The sequence below is a fragment of the Phyllobates terribilis genome, unplaced genomic scaffold, assembly GCF_046119375.1.
Source record: "Phyllobates terribilis strain yellow unplaced genomic scaffold, ASM4611937v1 Scaffold_7__3_contigs__length_470593459, whole genome shotgun sequence".
Lineage (NCBI taxonomy): Eukaryota > Metazoa > Chordata > Amphibia > Anura > Dendrobatidae > Phyllobates > Phyllobates terribilis.
The window spans coordinates 256,757,217-256,778,730 of NW_027362767.1; the positions used below are offsets into that span (position 1 = coordinate 256,757,217).

A 21,514-nucleotide genomic window follows, 5' to 3' on the forward strand; every position below is an offset into this window, starting at 1 on the left:
GATTTTATATGTGCCGGCTCTAGCCTCTTATTAACACTTCCTGCATCCAATGCCAGAGGGTCTACGGCAGAGTGACCAAATGGATCGCTGGTACAAAGCAGATGAAGAATAATTTCGCCACATGACCCCAAAATGGTGGAATAAATGGATAAATATGTTGTTAGCGCACAGAATTAGTGTAGGTCACATGCTCTTGCCGCAATCCAATTTCAGCACTTGTTACTCTATGAAAATTAAGAGAATAAACTGATTGGTTGCGGTGGGGGCTCAACCGTTTTCCTTTACGCCTCGCTATTCATAAACACATCGCTAAGGTGATAGGAAGGACAGAATACATCTTATTTGTGTTTCCATCTGTTTCCACCCATTGCTATGAGCGAGTGACGAGGCCAGGCAAACATCTCAAGGAACAGTTCAGAAAGTAAATAATAAGGAGTCAATATATTTAAGCGACATAAATACACAGAAAAGCAGTCAGGGCTAAATAAAGAGCTGACGTTACAAAGTCGGGAGCTCACTGAAGGTCACAAGGAGTCTATCTTGGGTTCAGCTGTCTGCTTTAACGAGACAAGGCTCCTGGAGATCCGCAGCTTGTCATGTAAGGAGAGCGGACGTGTCTCACAAAAGCATCTTAATCCCCCTATTCTTAATGCTGCTGGTGGTGAAGAATAGATTTCACATACCGAAGATGGCCTCTCATCCCCGGGCAGAGCTTCTAAAATTAGGGAAGGTGGGTCCTGGACCCCCACAGATGAGGAGTGAGGAAAGACATGAATGTAACTCTGTGCGTGCAGCAAAGACACCATTACTGTGGTCCAGCACTGTCATAAAAATACTGGGCCACAGGCAGCATTCGGTGCAACTTTCTAAGCTACGGGACCGTCTGTGTGTTTCTATATATTATTACTGAACATTAGGTGAACGGCTGTCCAACCTTGTATTGGAAGATGTCTGTTACATATGTGATCAGAAGCAATAGTTTCTACTGAAATCACATTTTATCTAATGACTCTTAAATCCACACAGCTATTAATGAACGAGGCAAAACTGATCCTAAGAGAACAGAGATTTTTCTCCTCCCAGGGCCATATGTCACTGCTGCACCTGTTGGGTTCACACGTCCAGTAGTTATTTCAGTTTTTGGATCAGTTTTAGGATGACAAAAATGGAATAAAATAATCCAGAATGAGACTCATGCATTTGAATTGGGACGGAAATGTTCTAAATTGTCTTTCATTTGGCTGCAATCTATTTTTAAAATAGAGAAAAAAAACATAAGCGCCGGTTCATCAATGTGACGAAACAGCTTCTAATCTTAATCAGCCAGACATCTAGAATTGTTAAGCCAAGAGAAATACACTATTGTGTTTGTGTTGACTTGTGAATGTATGTGTTTTTCTTTGGCTGGTCAAGAACAACATACTATTATGTGTATAAACCTGAATTTTGATTTCTCTTGGTTTGGAAACAATAATGTTTGTTAATATGATAATTACATATTGTACTAAAGCCAGCTAGTTGTTGATTTAAAGAGCCCCCCTGCTATGACAACTATGTAAATTGATTAAATGCACAAACAATGAGACCTGAGCCCTGTGGAATAATATCATCCCAAATCCTTGACCTGTGGATGTGTACTTGAAAGGAAAAATTTAACTATTTAAGGGACATATGCCTCTGGAGCAGTCAGAATTGAAAGAGAGAATCAAACATAAGTCAGACTCTTCAGGACATCAGCTTGGTAGCATGGCTTCATCCAGAGAGACACAGATTTGGATTCTACATGATTCCGGCCTAAGAGTACACGGCCACGACTGGAAGGATACAGATCTGCTCCATTGACCACCAGAGAATCCATGGATACATTTGAGGAGACCAGGTTGGGAAGATGAAGTCACCTGGCCCCATGGATATGTTGTATGGGGTTGCCAGGTGGCACCCTCCAGTCGCCTGGAACCCATGGAGACATTCGGAGAAGCCAGATTGGGACCAGCCGGTCATCTGGCCCCATGAAAACTCTCGGAGAGGCCAGGGTGAGAACCTTGGGTCTCCTGGCCTTGTACATCGATGGACTGTCACCTGTCTAAGCTTGCCACTACCTCTTCTCTGTGGGGGCTTATCAAAAGCAGGGGGCCACTGGTTGAGGTAGTTGGCCCTGGAAGTCCCAAATTCACAGCTGTTCTATTCCCAGGCGAGCCAGCGGAAGGGTGAGACTGTGTAATTTGCACCATCTTGGGTATTTGCTGGGATTGTTCTGTGTGTTTATTGTCCATATGGTGGTTCAATAAAGTATTGCCACACTGTTTCACCCTCACCTTGTGTTGTCTGAGTAGTAGTATGCCCACAGAAGACCCCGGGTCTTCACAATCAAGACTATTGTTGTTCATGCTGAGGCGGAGAACTGGAGTCAGGTGCATGCCGTCTTGTTCATACCGAGGGGGTGCACTGGAGTTAGGTGCATGCCATCTTGTTCATACTGAGTGGGCGCACTGGAGTCAAGTGCATGCTGTCTTGTTCATGCCGAGGGGGCACACTGGAGTCAGGCGCATACCATCTTGTTTATGCCGAGGGGGCACACTGGAGTCAGGTGCAACCTGTCTTGTTCATGCTGTGGGGGCACACTGGAGTCAGGCACATCCCGTCTTGTTCATGCTGAGGGGGCGCACTGGAGTCAGGCGCATGCCGTCTTTTCATGCTGAGGGGGTGCACTGGAGTCAGGCGCAAGCCATCTTGTTAATGCTGAGTGGGAGCACTGGAATCAGGCACATTCTGTCTTGTTCATGCTGAGGGGGCGCACAGAGGTCAGACGCATGGCTCTTAATGAATCAGGCTAGTCTGTAAAGTAGCCTGCGTCTTACCAGAAATCTTTCCCGACTGGAGTATGATTTGTGTTATGATCTGCAACAAGTACTAAGGAAAGAAAGGGGAAAGCTGTCCCTACAGTAAGACTAAGCTGAATCCCTACGATGTAGCGGGCTGCCTGTTCCTTGCGAACAGACCCGCCTTAGTCCTCGGCTAGTCTGAACGAAGACCTATAGCATAAAGGGAAGGGGTCCCTAAAAGAACTAAGGACTGGAACAAAAATGGGACACCTCCTGAACAGAGAAAGTTGTTGCGGAACACAAAAAGATAAACTGACAAAAAGGTACTAGAGGTCCCAGAAGGACCAAGCGAACTAACAGAGATAGGCACAGAAGCACCTGGCTAGCAAAACAGTCAAACACCACTGAAGTCCAGCACAGCTAAAAGGGTGGAGCTGGAATATAAAGGCAGATGGTCACGTGACCGCAAAACAGAAGATGGAAAAAACAAACAGGAGGGTTCTAACAGTACCCCCTCTTTTATGAGGATCCTCCAGATCCTCCAGGCCCAGGCCTACCTGGAAACCTCTTGTGGAAAGCTCTAACAAGCCTAGGAGCAGAGACATCATCCGTCCTTACCCTGGAGTTGTCTTCAGGACCGAAACCCTTCCAGGAGACGAGATACTGTAATCTCCCTCTATGCCATCTAGAATTCAAGATACAATAAATTTCATATTCGCCGTCTTCCACCACAGGAGGAACTGTGACAGTGGAATCTCTATCTGACACATCAGCCTTTTTCAACAAGGAAACATGAAACACAGGATAAATCTTCCAGGAAGTAGGGACATCCAACCTAACAGCAGACGGGTTAACAACCTGAAGCACTTTAAATGGACCCACAAACTTAGGACCCAGTTTTTTAGAGGAAATCCTCAACCGCAAGTTCCTTGTGGACAACCAAACCATGTTACCCACAGTAAACAAAACCTCCTTACGTTTCCTGTCAAAATACTTCTTGGACTTCTTGTTAGCCTCTTGAAGGTTGCAACGTACATTAGTCCAAACTCTCTCCAAATCACCGGAAAAATTCTGCTCCTCCGGCACCGCCGACCCCAATTTGGAGAATGAACCAAAAGACGGATGTCTCCCAGTGCAACAAAAAAAAGGAGAACACCAAGCTGAGGAGGATGTATGATTGTTAAGAGCAAATTCTGGGAGAGGCGGAAAATCAGACCACACCTTTTGATTGTCCGCCACAAAACAACGCAAAAACTGTTCTACATCCTGGTTCTTTCTTTCAGTCTGTCCATTAGACTCAGGAAGATACCCAGACAAAAATGACAAAAGGACTCCCAACCTGTCACAAAAAGCACGCCAAAAGCGAGCCACAAACTGAGGTCCTCTATCAGAAACAATATCCGTGGGAACGCCATGAAGCTTGACAATCTCCTTAACAAACGCCTTAGCGAGTATCTTGGAGCAGGGCAACTTAATGAATGGAACCAAATGACACATCTTACTAAAACGGTCCACGACCACCCAGATGCCAGTAAAACTCTCGGACACAAGCAGATCAGTAATAAAATCCATTGTGAGATGCGTCCAAGGCGCACTAGGAACCTCCAGAGGGCAAAGCAACCCCGCAGCAGGAGTATGTGAAGCCTTTGACCTAGCACACACCGTACATTGACGCACCCACTTGATGACTTCCTTCTGCCATCCAGGCCACCAAAAACTGCGACTGATAAGTCTCTTAGTCTCAGAAATTCCTGGATGACCTACTAACCGAGACTCATGATACAACACAAACAAATCTCTCCTAAAGGCTCTAGGCACGAACAACCTCCCATGGGGAGTGTTAGATGGAGCATCATCTTGAGCATTCAGAATCCCATTCTCCAAATCGGAGTCCAATGCCGTCACCACAACTCCTTTCTGTAAAATGCTCTCCTCCTCCTCGGCACCGACCGTAGGAGAGAAGCTGCGAGATAAAGCATCAGCTTTAACATTCTTAATACCAGGGATATAGGTAACAGAAAAATGAAACCGAGAAAAAAAAAGTGCCCACCTAGCTTGACGGGCATTCAAGCGCTTGGCAGAATCCAGATAGATCAAATTCTTATGATCTGTGAAAACCTGAATAGGAAATCTAGCGCCTTCCAAAAAATGACACCAATGTTCAAACGCAAGTTTAATAGCCAGCAATTCCCGATTTCCAACATCATAATTCAGTTCGGTTTCCGAAATTTTTTTCGAAAAGAAGGCACAAGGATGTACTCCATCTCTGTTCTCCTGAGACAAAACTGCACCGACCCCACCGATGAAGCATCGACCGCGACCAAAAAAGGCTTGGTCTCATCAGGCTGCATAAGGATAGGGGCAGAACTGAACCTTTCTTTGAGATACTTAAACGCTTCAATGGCCTCAGTAGTCCACTGGGCCGTATTCGCACCTTTCCTAGTGAGATCGGTTAGAGGCTTAACAATTACAGTAAAATTCTTAATGAATTTCCTGTAATGATTGGCAAAACCCAAAAATCTCTGTATAGATTTCAAACCAGTAGGCCTAGGCCATTCCTGCACAGCCTGAACCTTCACTGGGTCCATCTCAAAGCCCTCGTTGGAGACAATGTAGCCCAAAATACTAATTTTCTGCACAGCGAACTCACATTTCTCCAGCTTAGCAAAGAGTAAATTATCACCCAATAACTGCAAAACTTCACTTACACTCTGCCAATGGGACTCCAGATCTGGCGAATAAATCAAAATGTCATCTAAATACACAACCACATTCTTACCGATCAAAGGTCTCAGGATGTCATTAATAAGGTTCTGAAAAAATGCAGGTGCATTGGTAAGACCAAAAGGCATCACCAGATTCTCAAAATGACCTACCGGAGTGTTAAAAGCAGTTTTCCATTCATCACCCTCCTTCACTCGTAACAAATTGTATGCCCCCCGGAGATCAATTTTAGAGAACCACTTGGCCCCCACTAACTGGTTAAACAAGTCAGGAATTAACGGCAATGGGTAGCAGCCAGGCTAGTCTGTATGTATTCCTCCAAGGCCTTTCTTTCAGGGATAGTCAGATTAAACAAGTGACTCTTGGGCAGAGTAGCTCCCAGAACAAACTCAATAGCGCAATCATAATCCCTACGAGGAGGTAAAACTTGCGACTCCTCCTCCGAAAAAACCCTCCAAAAATCTTGAATAGGTACAGGTAATTCCTCTTTTTCCACAGCCGCAATGCGACCGTTACAACATTTATCACAGCACTTCGGACTCCAAGACTTTATCATATTAGTATACCAGTCCAGCAAAGGATTGTGCAGTTTTAACCAAGGCAATCCTAGAATGACCGGAGAGGGTAAATTATTTAATACAACCAAGTCCAAAATTTCTTGGTGAAGTCCATTGATAGTGAGGGGAAATGCAGCAACCTTGTGAGTAATACATTTCAAGGGAGTTTTATCAATTGCAATCACAGAAATAGGTGATGACAAAGGTTTGGATTTCAATTTAAGTTTTTCCAAAAAACCTTTATCAATCACATTAAGTGTTGAACCACAATCCACAAATACCTGAAATTCAATCAAATTTTCCTGCAAAGTAGTACTCCCTGAAAAAAATACTCCTGCAAAGCGTAAACAAGCTATACGGGCGTACTTGACCTTTTTTTTTCTTTACTTAACCGAACCTCACAATACTTAATCAAATGGTCCGCTTTACCACAATAAAGACACAATCCCTCGGCGAACCTCCGGTCTCTTTCCTGAGAGCGGAGCAACATCGCCCCAACCTCCATCGGTTCTCCGCCGTCTGAGCAGATTTTCTGGGGACTAGGACCTGGCATTACAGGAGTCTTTACCTTATTCTGCCTAGATCTCAGCCTCCTATCCACACGAACAGCTAATTGCATGGCATCCTGCAGAGTCTCAGGTGCGGGGAATGCAATTAGCAAATCATTAACCCTTTCACTCAGACCAGCAAGAAATAGACATTTCAGAGCAGGATCACTCCATTTGACTTCTGAAGCCCACCTTCTAAAGTGTGTGCAATAATTTTCAACATCATCCGACCCCTGATTCAAACGCCTGAGTTTTGCCTCAGCAGATGAGATTCGATCAGGATAGTCATATAATAGACCCATAGCAGAAAAAAATTCTTCTACAGACCTTAAGCATGGATCATTAGGTTGGAGAGAAAAGGCCCACCCTTGTGGTTCATAGCGCAAAAGTGACATAATAAAACCAATGCGCTGTGATTCATTCCCAGAGGACCTTGGTCTCAAAGGAAAATATAACAAACAAGCATTTTTAAAGGAAAAAAAATCTTGCTGTTTACCATAAAAAAACATCAGGCAGTCCTACCTTGGGTTCCACAAAATGCGCTCCAGAACAGCTACTCACGTGTTGCTGGAGCTCGGCCACCTCCAGAGACAATCCCTGCAAGCGTTGAGCCAAATCCTGGACGGAAGCCATACAGATCCCCGAATTTCTTTCCTTTAGTTTTTTTTGGGCTAGACTTACTGTTATGATCTGCAACAAGTACTAAGGAAAGAAAGGGGAAAGCTATCCCTACAGTAAGACTAAGCTGAATCCCTACGATGTAGCGGGCTGCCTGTTCCTTGCGAACAGACCCGCCTTAGTTCTCGGCTAGTCTGAACAAAGACCTATAGCATAAAGGGAAGCAGTCCCTAAAAGAACTAAGGACTGGAACAAAAATGGGACACCTCCTGAACAGAGAAAGTTGTTGTGGAACACAAAAAGATAAACTGACAAAAAGGTACTAGAGGTCCCAGAAGGACCAACGAACTGACAGAGATAGGCACAGAAGCACCTGGCTAACAAGAGTCATTGGGCCATTCTAGCAGCTTAATTTTCTTTCTCTGAAACCAACTGAGTTTCCTTGAGTGTGTGTTTGGGATCATTGTCTAAGGCCCCCTTCGCACGTCCTGGTGATTCCGGTACTGGAAAAAACAGTACTGGTGAGATCCGTGGTCCGTGTGCCATCCATGTGTACGTATGTGACATCCGTTTGTACATAAGCGACATCCGTGTGTCCGTGTGCTGTCAGTGTGACTCATATGGAATGAAATGCAGCATAGAAATTAAAGTGTTATGTATTAGAGATAGATAGTGATGAGGAACATGATAGATAGATAGAAATATGTCAGTGTAATATATACCGTAATCAGTGCTTTGCATTATTATTTTTCTGTACTTGTATTTATGGTTTAAATAAATAAATAAAATGACGTGGGGTGCCCCTTAATTGATGTTAATAATCTGGGAAAGAGCCAATAGTCATAAAGGTTCCCAGCCTATTAATAACAGCTCACAGCTGTTTGCTTAGCCTTTACTGGTTAGTAAAAATGGGGACCCAAAAAAACAGAAATGACATGGGGTCCCCCATATATTTACTAACCAGCAAAAGCTAAACAGACAGCTGCGGGCAGGTATTAATAGCCAAGGATATTGGCCCCCTCCCACACTAAGAACAGAAGCCCTCAGCTGCCTCATCCATTAGATGTGCCAAATCTGGCGCTTAGCTTAGCTTATCTGGTGGCTTTTCCCTTTTGCCCTGGTGCATTTTCAAGTGGGGTAATAGTTTTAGGGTTGATGTCAGCTGTTTTATGTCCGATGACATCAAGCCCAAGGATTAGTAATGGAGAGGAGACTATCAAACACCCCCATTAGTAACCTCATAGTCAAAAGTAATAAAGACACACACAGAAAAAAATCCTGTAATTGAAAAAAACACTCCCTCACAATAACCCTCTTTTACCCATTAATCAAAAAATAAAAAATCAAAGTAATCCTCACCTGTTCGCCAACAATCCATAATGCTAATGTCCCATGACGATCCCCAACTCTGCTACATCCAAATGGTTTGGTGAGCAGTCACATCAGTAATAATAGGGGGGACCTCATGTCATTTTCTTGGGGGGTCACCCTTCTTACTTTCCAGTAAAGGCTAAGCAAACAGCTGTGAGCTGTTAATAAGCTGGGAACCTTTATGGCTATTGGCCCCTTTCCAGATTACTAACACCAGTCCCCCAGCTGTCAGCTTTCCCTCAGCTGGCTAAGAAAGTTAAGAGGGACCCCACACAGTTTTTTTATTTTATTTTTTTAATACGCACGATACACAGCATGTGCTGACTACAAGTCTCATCAGTGTTGCCTGAGCACGCAGATTGCTGGGACACAAGGCGACAATGATGAGAGTTTGATTCAGCACCCGGCACTTTGGAACAGTGATTACTGTAAAGCTTTTCCCTGACGCCAGTACGTGTCACACTGATGACATACGGATTTCATCCGTGTGTCATCACTGTGCACATGTGCAACACACATTTCCTACGTGCTGCCGGAAAAAAAAGGACATGTCTGCGGATTTTTCACAAGGACATACGGTCCATGTGAAAAACCTGACATGTGTGCACCATCATTCAATACAATGGGTGTGCGGTGCTTAAAAAAACAGACTGCACATGGACATAAAAAAACGGATGTGTGAAGAAGGCATTACTGAAATGTCCACCCTTTTATCTTTGTCATCCTGATAGATGGCAGCAGATTTTTATCAAGAATGTCTCAGTACATTTGTCCATTCATCCTTCTTTCAATTATATGAAGTTTGCCAGTGCTGTATGCTGAAAAACAGCCCCACACCATGATGTTCTCACCTCTAAACTTCACTGTGGGTATGGTATTTTTGGGGTGATACATCGTTCCTTTTGGCCTCCAAACATGGTGTGTATTTTGGCATTTAAAGAGTCTCATCTGACCAGACTAAATTCTCCCAGTATTTCACAGGCTTGTGTAATGACACCATGTTTATTTTGAACAAGGTCAGTGACATCCAGGCCCAGGATCTCCAGAACCCTAGGTCTCCCATCACCCTGGTCAGCCCAGAGATTATCCCCCCAGAACAGCATTTACCAGGCCACCAAGTGGCTGGGGTCAGCGCTCGGGGAATGGGCTCATTTACGTGGGCAATTTACCAGCCAATATACGTGAAATGGAGTTGGAGGAGTTGTTCCATTGGTACAGGTGGATCCGTACCATCAAGCTGAAGAATCATGGGGAAGGTAGTGCCACACTGTTTGCCTTCATCAGCTTCCAGGATCCGCTGGATGCGGAGGACGCCGTGTTTGGACGCAATGGATACTAATTTGTTTCTCGTTGGTTATGTGTAGAGTTTCCCAGGTCAAACCGGAAACCAGGGGAAAGATATGGAGGTCCGTGAAGGAGGAATGGACCCCATACCGGCGAACTGAATACAGAGTCCTCGTCTCAGAGCTACCCCCATTGGGAAGTTGGCAGGATCTAAAAGATCATATGAGATTAATCTTATATGTCCAGATAATCAAAAGTCGATGCTTGATCCCTATAGGTCTGTATCATGGCCAAGGGAAAAAGAGACTCTAGCTCAAATTACCATATAAAAAGCATAATTTTATTGATATAAATAAAATACAAACAACAACAATAAAAACAAGACCAAAGAAGGGAACTTACACCAAAAAATTCACAAACCTGGTGGTAAGGTGTGTAAACACAAAATTCCATCAAGTAGGGAAAAGCTATTGTTTAGCACAATGTAATGTGTATTGTGAAAACACTGGGGTCTTCTGTGGGCGTAACACTACTCAGACAACACAGGGTGAGGGTAAAACTGCGTGGCAATACTTTATTGAACCACAAAGCGGACATTAAACAAATAGAACAGTCCCAGCTAATACCCAAGATGGTACATTACACAGTCCTCACCCTTCCACTGGCCCGCCTGGGATAGAACAGCTGCCTCTTTGGGACTTCCAGTGCCAACTACCGCAATCAGTGGCCCCTCGCTTCTGATGGGCCCCCATAGAGAGAAGGTATCTGCAAACTTAGGAAGCTAGCAGTCCATCGAGATAGAAAAACCCTTTTTTATATTTACATATGTGGCTAAGGTCATCAGTCACAGATCAGAGGTAAAGGTGCAGGGCTCACTCAGGTCTCATTGTTTGAGCAAATCAATTTACATAGTCGGTATAGCAGGGGGCTCTTTAAATCAACATTCAACTGGCTTAGTATAGTATGCAATTAGCATAGTAACAAAATCATTGTTTCACAACCAAGAGAAGACAACAATCAGGGTTCAAATAATCGTATGTTCATCTTGACCAGCCACAGAAACACACATACATGTGCATCTCACTAAATTAGAATATCATCAACAAGTTAATTTCCGTTCTTCAATACAAAAAGTGAAACTAACTCATATTATATAGACGTCTAAGGGTTAATGTTTCTCCTTGTGGAGAGTGACATACCGGCTCTGGCATATCAAGGTAAGAAGGCTTATTTGCCGTGCAATGCTCCTCTGGGAAATTTAATATGCAAATTGCCTCTTCAGAGAAAAAGAGGACTTGAACTCTATAGTGCCACCTATTGGAAGCAGCAATCCTACAAATCACAATTAACATGTCTGCAAATTGAGATTCTGATTTGGCTTTTATCCTAAGTCATATTGCATGACTTGTTAAACGGTTGATTGTGACTTGTAGGATTTCTACTTCCAATAGGTGGCGCTATAGAGTTCAAGTCCTCTTTTTCTCTGAAGAGGCAATTTGCATATTATATAGAGTCATTACAGAGTGATCTATTTCAAGTGTTTATTTCTGTTAATGTTGATGATTATGGCTTACAGCCAATGAAAACACAAAAGTCATTATCTCAGTAAATTAGAATACTTTATAAATGTGTTTAAAATGCAAAATGTTGTCCTACTGAAATGTATGTTCAGTAAATGCCCTCAATACTTGGTCAGGCTCCTTTTGCATCAATTACTGCATCAATGCGGCAATGTGTCATGGAGGTGATCAGCCTGTGGCACTGCTGAGGTGTTATGGAAGCCCAGGTTGCTTTGATAGCAGCCTTCAGCTCATCTGCATTGTTGGGTCTGGGGTCTCTCATCTTCCTCTTGACAATACCCCATAGATTCTCTATGGGGTTAAGGTCAGGCGAGTTTGCTGCCAGTCAAGCACAGTGATACTGTTGTGTGTAAACCAGGTATTGGTACTTTTGGCAGTGTGGACAGGGGCCAAGTCCTGCTGGAGAATGACATTTCCATCTCCAAAAAGCTTGTCGGCAGAGGGAAGCATGAAGTGCTGTAAAATGTCCTGGTAGACGGCTGCGCTGACTTTGGTCTTGATAAAACACAGTGGACCTACACCAGCAGATGACATGGCTCCCCAAACCATCACTGATTGTGGAGACTTCACACTAGACCTCAAGCAGCTTGGATTGTGGCCTCTCCACTCTTCCTCCAGACTCTGGGACCTTGTGGAGTGTGTCAGTGACTGCCTTCTGGACATCTGTCAAGTCAGCAGTCTTCCCCATGATTGTGGAGCCTACTGAAACAGATTAAGGAACCTTTTTAATTGCTTAAGAAGCCTTTGCAGGTGTTTTTTGTTAATTATTTTAATTTACTGAGATAATGACTTTTGTGTTTTCATTGGCTGTAAGCCATAATCATCAACATTAACAGAAATAAACACTTGAAATAGATCACTCTGTAATGACTCAATATAATATATGAGTTTCACGTTTTGTATTGAAGAACTGAAATAAATTAACTTTTTGATGATATTCTAATTTAGTGAGATGCACCTGTACATTCACAAGTCAACACAAACACAATAGGGTATTTCTCTTGGCTTAACAAATCTAGATGTCTGGCTGATTAAGATTAGAAGCTGTATCATCACATGTATCAACCTAAACAAATTATTTACTGCTATTTGAGATAGTATCCAAGAACAAGTGGTAATCTCAACCTCAAAAAGAGGGAGAAGTATGTAAAGGACTATCACCACCTCAGCTGTTAATCAGACAAACCTACTAGAGGTATAACTGGATAACGTGCATAGTGCAATCAAACATAAATACCAACATTCAGGGTAGCAGCATGTGGAGTGAAATGATCAATAACAGACCCAAGTGATAGGGGTGGCAAAAAACTACCATCAGTAAATCCTATGATCATATGATGACATTGGTTACTGAAGAATTTCTAAACTATTGAAGGTTCCAGTGAGCACTGTTGAGGCCATAATCTGGATGTAGAAATAACATCATTTCACCATAAACTGGCCATGACCAGGTGCTCCCCACAAGATTTCAGACAGATCATATGAGAGAAGCTGAAAGTGTCTGCTATGCTGATGTGCACAAGGATGGAATGGGAATTGTGGAGTTTATTCGCAAGGAAGATATGGAATATGCTTTGAGGAAACTGAATGATACCAAGTTTCATTCTCATGAAGGTGAAACCTCTTACATTCATGTGTGTGCTGAAAGAAATGGTGATGGACTGTTCCTAAAAATGGAGAAGGATGATCGGAAGCCTATTATGTCTGGCTAATTAAGAAGGAGATGACACCACGTTTATTCTTAATTATGCCAGACATAAATTCAGTAGGCCCAGAGACATAAATATTATTCATGAGTCTGGATGTTAACTCTTCTTGTAGATTGACTTGATATTTGCAAATTGAATGGCTGTTATTTACCTCTTATATCAGCTCCTACAGTTTATTGTGCTGTTATCTTTGCAAGGCAGGGACGCAGTGTCACTAAACAATATTTGCTAATATGTTGATTATGCATTATACCAGCCCATGCAGTTTGTTGACTTGCATTGTTTGGATATTTATAGATTTTCCTTCCATGTTTGCAAGTCAACATTGGGGGATGAACTGTGGATGCTCAAGCAATGCGAGTTAATACCACCACCCCTTTCTCTTGACCTGTGAATGATGGCTTGAAGGTCAGTTGTGGACTATATAAGGGGGTCTCTGCCTCTGTTCCAAGTGACTCTACAGGATGTCAGCTTAGGGAACCAAGGCCCCAGCTGTAAGAACACAGATTTGCTCCATTGATCATCTCTGAACCCTCAAAGACGTCTCGAAGAATCCAGGTTTGGACAATCAGGTCACCTGGCCACATATCTCACTGTTCTCGGTAAGCTTCCTCAACTTGTCGTTACCTACTCTCTGTGGGTGCCCGCCAAAAGCAGGGAGCCACTAGTGGGTGTAGTCGGCCCTGAAAGCCCCGAAGTCGTAGCAGCTCTAACTTCGGCGAGTCAGCGGAAGGGTGAGACTCTGTAATTTGCATCATCTTGGGTATTTGCCGGGACTGTTCTATAAGTTATTGCTTGTTGGTGGTTCTTCAATAAATTATTTCCACACTGTTTTACCCTCACCCTGTGTTGTCTGAGTACTGTTCAGCCCACGGGAAAAGATAGCAGGTGTTCAGTGGTATAAGCTCTGGTCCATGAGGTCTTTCTAAAGACAGGCCAGCGGACAAGAGCACCCACTGACCACCGTGTCTCTACAGCTTGTCTAAATGTTGTTGAGCAAACTTTAAAAGCGTTTGGACATGCTTTTTGTTCAGCAATGGAGTCTTGCAAGGTGAGCGTGCATACAGGCAGTAGAGGTTGAGTACATTGGTAGATTTGCTTGAAACAATTGTACCAGCTGATTCCAGGTCTTTCTGTAGTTCTCCACAGTTGGTCCTTCACTCTTGGATAACTCTTCTGAGAATTATTTTCACGCCGCTGTCTGAAATCTTGTGGGAAACACCTGGTCATGGCCGGTTTATGGTGAAACGATGTTATTTCTACAGCCAGATTATGGCCCCAACATTGCTCACTGGAACCTTCAATAGTTTAGCAATTCTTCTGTAACTAATGCCATCAGTATGTTTTGCAACAATAATATTGCAAAGTTCTTGAGACAGCTCACTGGTTTTACCCATCATGAGAAGTTTCTTATGTGGCACCTTGGTAATGAAATACCTTTTTATAGGCCATCAGTTGAACCAGCTGATAATACTTTTCACTAAGTAGCAGGATGGCTTTCTAATTACATATAGATTTCAGCTGCTGTCATAACGTTCCATGGCTTCTTGCACTTTTCTTCATGTGTTCAATACTTTGTTCCTGTGTCATTTTTCCTTATGACACATAACTTAGTTTATGGACACCTATGGTTTGATTTCTTGCTAGTGGGGATTGAATGGGTTGTTACAGACATCCAATGAGAGTACAATAATATTACTACTATAATACTGCCCCCTTTGTACAAGAATATAACTACTATAATACTGCCCCCTATGTACAAGAATATAACTACTATAATACTGCCCCCTATGTACAAGAATATAACTACTATAATTCTGCCCCCTATGTACAAGAATATAACTACTATAATACTGCCACTATGTACAAGAATATAACTAATATAATACTGCTCCTATGTACAAGAATATAACTACTATAATACTGCTCCCTATGTACAAGAATATAGCTACTATAACACTGCCCCTATGTACAAGAATATAACTACTATAATACTGCTCCTATGTACAAGAATATAACTAATATAATACTGCTCCCTATGTACAAGAATATAACTACTATAATACTGCTCCTATGTACAAGAATATAACTACTATAATACTGCTCTTATGTACAAGAATATAACTACTATAATATTGCTCCTATGAACAAGAATATAACTACTATAATACTGCTCCTATGTACAAGAATATAACTACATAATACTGCTCCCTATGTACAAGAATATAACTACTATAATACTGCTCCTATGTACAAGAATATAACTACTATAATACTGCTCTTATGTACAAGAATATAACTACTATAATATTGCTCCTATGAACAAGAATATAACTACTATAATACTGCTCCTATGTACAAGAATATAACTACATAATACTGCTCCTATGTACAAGAATATAACTACATAATACTGCTCCTATGTACAAGAATATAACTACTATAATACTGCCCCCTATGTACAAGAATATAACTAATATAATACTGCTCCCTATGTACAAGAATATAACTACTATAATACTGCTCCTATGTACAAGAATATAACTACTATAATACTGCTCTTATGTACAAGAATATAACTACTATAATATTGCTCCTATGAACAAGAATATAACTACTATAATACTGCTCCTATGTACAAGAATATAACTACATAATACTGCTCCTATGTACAAGAATATAACTACTATAATACTGCTCATATGTACAATAATATAACTATTATAATACTGCCCCTATGTACAAGAATATACTATAATGCTGCCCCTATGTACAAGAATATAACTACTATAATACTGCCCCATATGTACAAGAATATAACTACTATAATACTGCTCACATGTACAATAATATAACTATTATAATACTGCCCCTATGTACAAGAATATAACTACTATAATACTGCCCCCTATGTACAAGAATATAACCACTATAATACTGCTCCTATGTACAAGAATATAACTACTATAGTACTGCTCCTATGTACAAGAATATAACTACTATAATACTGCCCCTATGTACAAGAATATAACTACTATAATACGGCTCCTATATACAAGAATATAACTACTATAATACTGCCCCCTATGTACAAGAATATAACTACTATAATACTGCCCCTATGTACAAGAATATAACTACTATAATACTGCCCCTATGTACAAGAATATAACTACTATAATACTGCCCCCTATGTAGAATATAAGCACTATAATACTGCTCCTATGTACAAGAATATAACTACTATAATACTGCTCCTATGTACAAGAATATAACTACTATAATACTGCCCCCTATGTACAAGAATATAACTACTATAATACTGCTCCTATATACAAGAATATAACTACTATAATACTGCCCCCTATGTACAAGAATATAACTACTATAATACTGCTCCTATGTACAAGAATATAACTACTATAATACTGCCCCTATGTACAAGGATATAACTACTATAATACTGCCCCTATGTACAAGAATATAACTACTATAATACTGCTCCTATGTACAAGAATATAAGTACATAATACTGCTCCTATGTACAAGAATATAACTACTATAATACTGCTCATATGTACAATAATATAACTATTATAATGCTGCCCCTATGTACAAGAATATAACTACTATAATACTGCCCTTATGTACAAGAATATAACTACTATAATACTGCCCCCTATGTACAGTAATATGACTACTATAATACTGCCCCTATGTACAAGAATATATCTACTATAATACTACCCCTATGTACAAGACTATAACTACTATAATACTGCCCCTTATGTACAAGACTATAACTACTATAATACTGCCCCTATGTACAAGAATATATCTACTATAATACTGCCCCTATGTACAAGAATATAACTACTATAATACTGTTCCTATGTACAAGAATATAACTACTATAATACTGCTCCTATGTACAAGAATATAACTACTATAATACTGCTCCTATGTCCAAGAATATATCTACTATAATACTGCCCCTATGTACAAGACTATAACTACTATAATACTGCCCCCTATGTACAAGACTATAACTACTATAATACTGTCCCTATGTACAAGACTATAACTACTATAATACTGTGCCTATGTACAAGAATATAACTACTATAATACTGTGCCTATGTACAAGAATATAACTACTATAATACTGCGGCTATGTACAAGAATATAACTACTATAATACTGCTCTTATGTACAAGAATATAACTACTATAATACTGCTCCTATGTACAAGAATATAACTACTATAATACTGCTCCTATGTACAAGAATATAACTACTATAATACTGCCCCCTATGTACAAGAATATAACCACTATAATACTGCTCCTATGTACAAGAATATAACTACTATAATACTGCTCTTATGTACAAGAATATAACTACTATAATATTGCTCCTATGAACAAGAATATAACTACTATAATACTGCTCCTATGTACAAGAATATAACTACATAATACTGCTCCTATGTACAAGAATATAACTACATAATACTGCTCCTATGTACAAGAATATAACTACTATAATACTGCTCATATGTACAATAATATAACTATTATAATACTGCCCCTATGTACAAGAATATACTATAATGCTGCCCCTATGTACAAGAATATAACTACTATAATACTGCCCCATATGTACAAGAATATAACTACTATAATACTGCCCTTATGTACAAGAATATAACTACTATAATACTGCCCCTTATGTACAGTAATATGACTACTATAATACTGCCCCTATGTACAAGAATATATCTACTATAATACTACCCCTATGTACAAGACTATAACTACTATAATACTGCCCCTATGTACAAGAATATATCTACTATAATACTGCCCCTATGTACAAGACTATAACTACTATAATACTGTCCCTATGTACAAGAATATAACTACTATAATACTGCGCCTATGTACAAGAATATAACTACTATAATACTGCGCCTATGTACAAGAATATAACTACTATAATACTGCTCCTATGTACAAAAATATAACTACTATAATACTGCTCTTATGTACAAGAATATAACTACTATAATACTGCTCCTATGTACAAGAATATAACTACTATAATACTGCCCCTATGTACAAGGATATAACTACTATAATACTGCCCCTATGTACAAGAATATAACTACTATAATACTGCTCCTATGTACAAGAATATAAGTACATAATACTGCTCCTATGTACAAGAATATAACTACTATAATACTGCTCATATGTACAATAATATAACTATTATAATACTGCCCCTATGTACAAGAATATAACTACTATAATGCTGCCCCTATGTACAAGAATATAACTACTATAATACTGCCCTTATGTACAAGAATATAACTACTATAATACTGCCCCCTATGTACAGTAATATGACTACTATAATACTGCCCCTATGTACAAGAATATATCTACTATAATACTACCCCTATGTACAAGACTATAACTACTATAATACTGCCCCCTATGTACAAGACTATAACTACTATAATACTGCCCCTATGTACAAGAATATATCTACTATAATACTGCCCCTATGTACAAGAATATAACTACTATAATACTGTTCCTATGTACAAGAATATAACTACTATAATACTGCTCCTATGTACAAGAATATAACTACTATAATACTGCTCCTATGTCCAAGAATATATCTACTATAATACTGCCCCTATGTACAAGACTATAACTACTATAATACTGCCCCCTATGTACAAGACTATAACTACTATAATACTGTCCCTATGTACAAGACTATAACTACTATAATACTGTCCCTATGTACAAAAATATAACTACTATAATACTGTGCCTATGTACAAGAATATAACTACTATAATACTGCGCCTATGTACAAGAATATAACTACTATAATACTGCTCTTATGTACAAGAATATAACTACTATAATACTGCTCCTATGTACAAGAATATAACTACTATAATACTGCTCCAATGTACAAGAATATAACTACTATAATACTGCCCCTATGTACAAGAATATAACTACTATAATACTGCCCCCTATGTACAAGAATATAACTACTATAATACTGCCCCTATGTACAAGAATATAACTACTATAATACTGCCCCCTATGTACAAGAATATAACTACTATAATACTGCCCCCTATGTACAAGAATATAACTACTATAATACTGCTCCTATGTACAAGAATATAACTACTATAATACTGCTCCAATGTACAAGAATATAACTACTATAATACTGCCCCTATGTACAAGAATATAACTACTATAATACTGCCCCCTATGTACAAGAATATAACTACTATAATACTGCTCCAATGTACAAGAATATAACTACTATAATACTGCCCCTATGTACAAGAATATAACTACTATAATACTGCTCCTATGTACAAGAATATGACTACTATAATACTGCCCCCTATGTACAAGAATATAACTACTATAATACTGCCCCCTATGTACAAGAATATAACCACTATAATACTGCTCCTATGTACAAGAATATAACTACTATAATACTGCTCTTATGTACAAGAATATAACTACTATAATATTGCTCCTATGAACAAGAATATAACTACTATAATACTGCTCCTATGAACAAGAATATAACTACTATAATACTGCCCCCTATGTACAAGAATATAACTACTATAATACTGCTCCTATGTACAAGAATATAACTACATAATACTGCTCTTATGTACAAGAATATAACTACTATAATACTGCTCCTATGTACAAGAATATAACTACTATAATACTGCTCCTATGTACAAGAATATAACTACTATAATACTGCCCCTATGTACAAGGATATAACTACTATAATACTGCCCCTATGTACAAGAATATAACTACTATAATACTGCTCCTATGTACAAGTATATAAGTACATAATACTGCTCCTATGTACAAGAATATAACTACTATAATACTGCTCCTATGTACAAGAATATAAGTACATAATACTGCTCCTATGTACAATAATATAACTACTATAATACTGCCCCCAAGCTGTGAGGTTGTGTTTTGTAGCTCTCCTCATGTCTGGAGCAAGCCCAGGGCGGGGCCCCCCTGGGCGGGGAAGCTCCCCAGGCAAGGCCCAGGCTTCTCGGCCTACACTGGGACAAGGCTCCCAGGCTACTTCCAATGGGAATAATACACCCAGAGTCACTGTGAGACCTGTGACTGCAGCACAAAGCTCCAGCAAGAAAGAAGGAGATAAAGAATCTGTGTGTAAAGTTTTGGGAGGAAAACCAGCTCCAAGTGCAACAAAGAAGCCAGATGTGAGTAAAGAAATGCAGCAAAGTGTGAAGCTTTGTAATCCACCCAGTGGAAGTCCAGTCCGTGCACAGCCCCAGCCGGCAGCTCAGCCTCCATCACCATCAGGTGTGCAGCTCAGCTCTCCAGTCTGCAGACAGAGACGGACGTCTCTGGAGAAACAAACCCTCCAGGAAAATCTCCAGCAGCAGCATGTGGTGTCCGGCATGGTGAATTCAGGTCGCACGAGGTCGCAGTCTGGTGTCAGCGGTAAACTTGCCGCAGTGCCTGAATCCAACAAGGTAGCCACAAAAACACCTGTGGTGGACGCAAGGGACAAGTCAGTATTCAGAGTCCCTGACCCTGTGGCCAAGCCTAAATCTGTGGAGACGCAGCGTGCACCCGAGCTGCAGCTGGCGGAGGAGATACCCGGACTGGTCAGGAAGATGGGTGAGTTGCAGCAGCACAAACAACTGCTGCAGATGCAGATAGACTTTATCTATAATCTAAAAGCAACTAACCCTGAGAGTAACGCTGTATGTGACATGAAACTGAACTCACTTGGTGTAGAGCTGGCGAGTGTGGTGCAGGACATGGACAGTGTGCTGGAAAGCATGGGGCCCCTGAAGGAGACCTACGCAAACCGGGCACGGTTCGCCTCCTATAAGCAGGACTGTGCTGCGGAGTCCAGAACCCCTGATGTGAAGTCAGAGACCCCCCAGCTGCAGGCACGACCGGTGTTACAGGCTCCCCGCTTCTGTTTCCAGGTTGGAAAAACACTGCAACAGCAGGCAGCGGCGTGTGAACGGGAGTGTATACCTCAGATTCCAGCAGAGGCACCACAAGTCCCAGAGTGCCCCACACAGGAGCAGGACATTGCATGTGAGACTGTTTGTGCTGATGAGGCCGAGGCTGAAGCACAGACTGGCGCTAATGATGCTGTGCCTATGGGGTCGGTGGCTGGGGGGGATTTACAGGCTGTGATGGACGTTGTACTGTCTGATGA

At 40.7% G+C, this 21,514-nt stretch overlaps 1 pseudogene; it reads left to right on the forward strand.

The window, feature by feature from the left end:
• The first annotated feature begins 688 nt into the window (after window positions 1-688).
• Window positions 689-13,216, forward strand: LOC141153358 (serine/arginine-rich splicing factor 9-like; annotated as a pseudogene).
• Window positions 13,217-21,514: the final 8,298 nt, after the last annotated feature.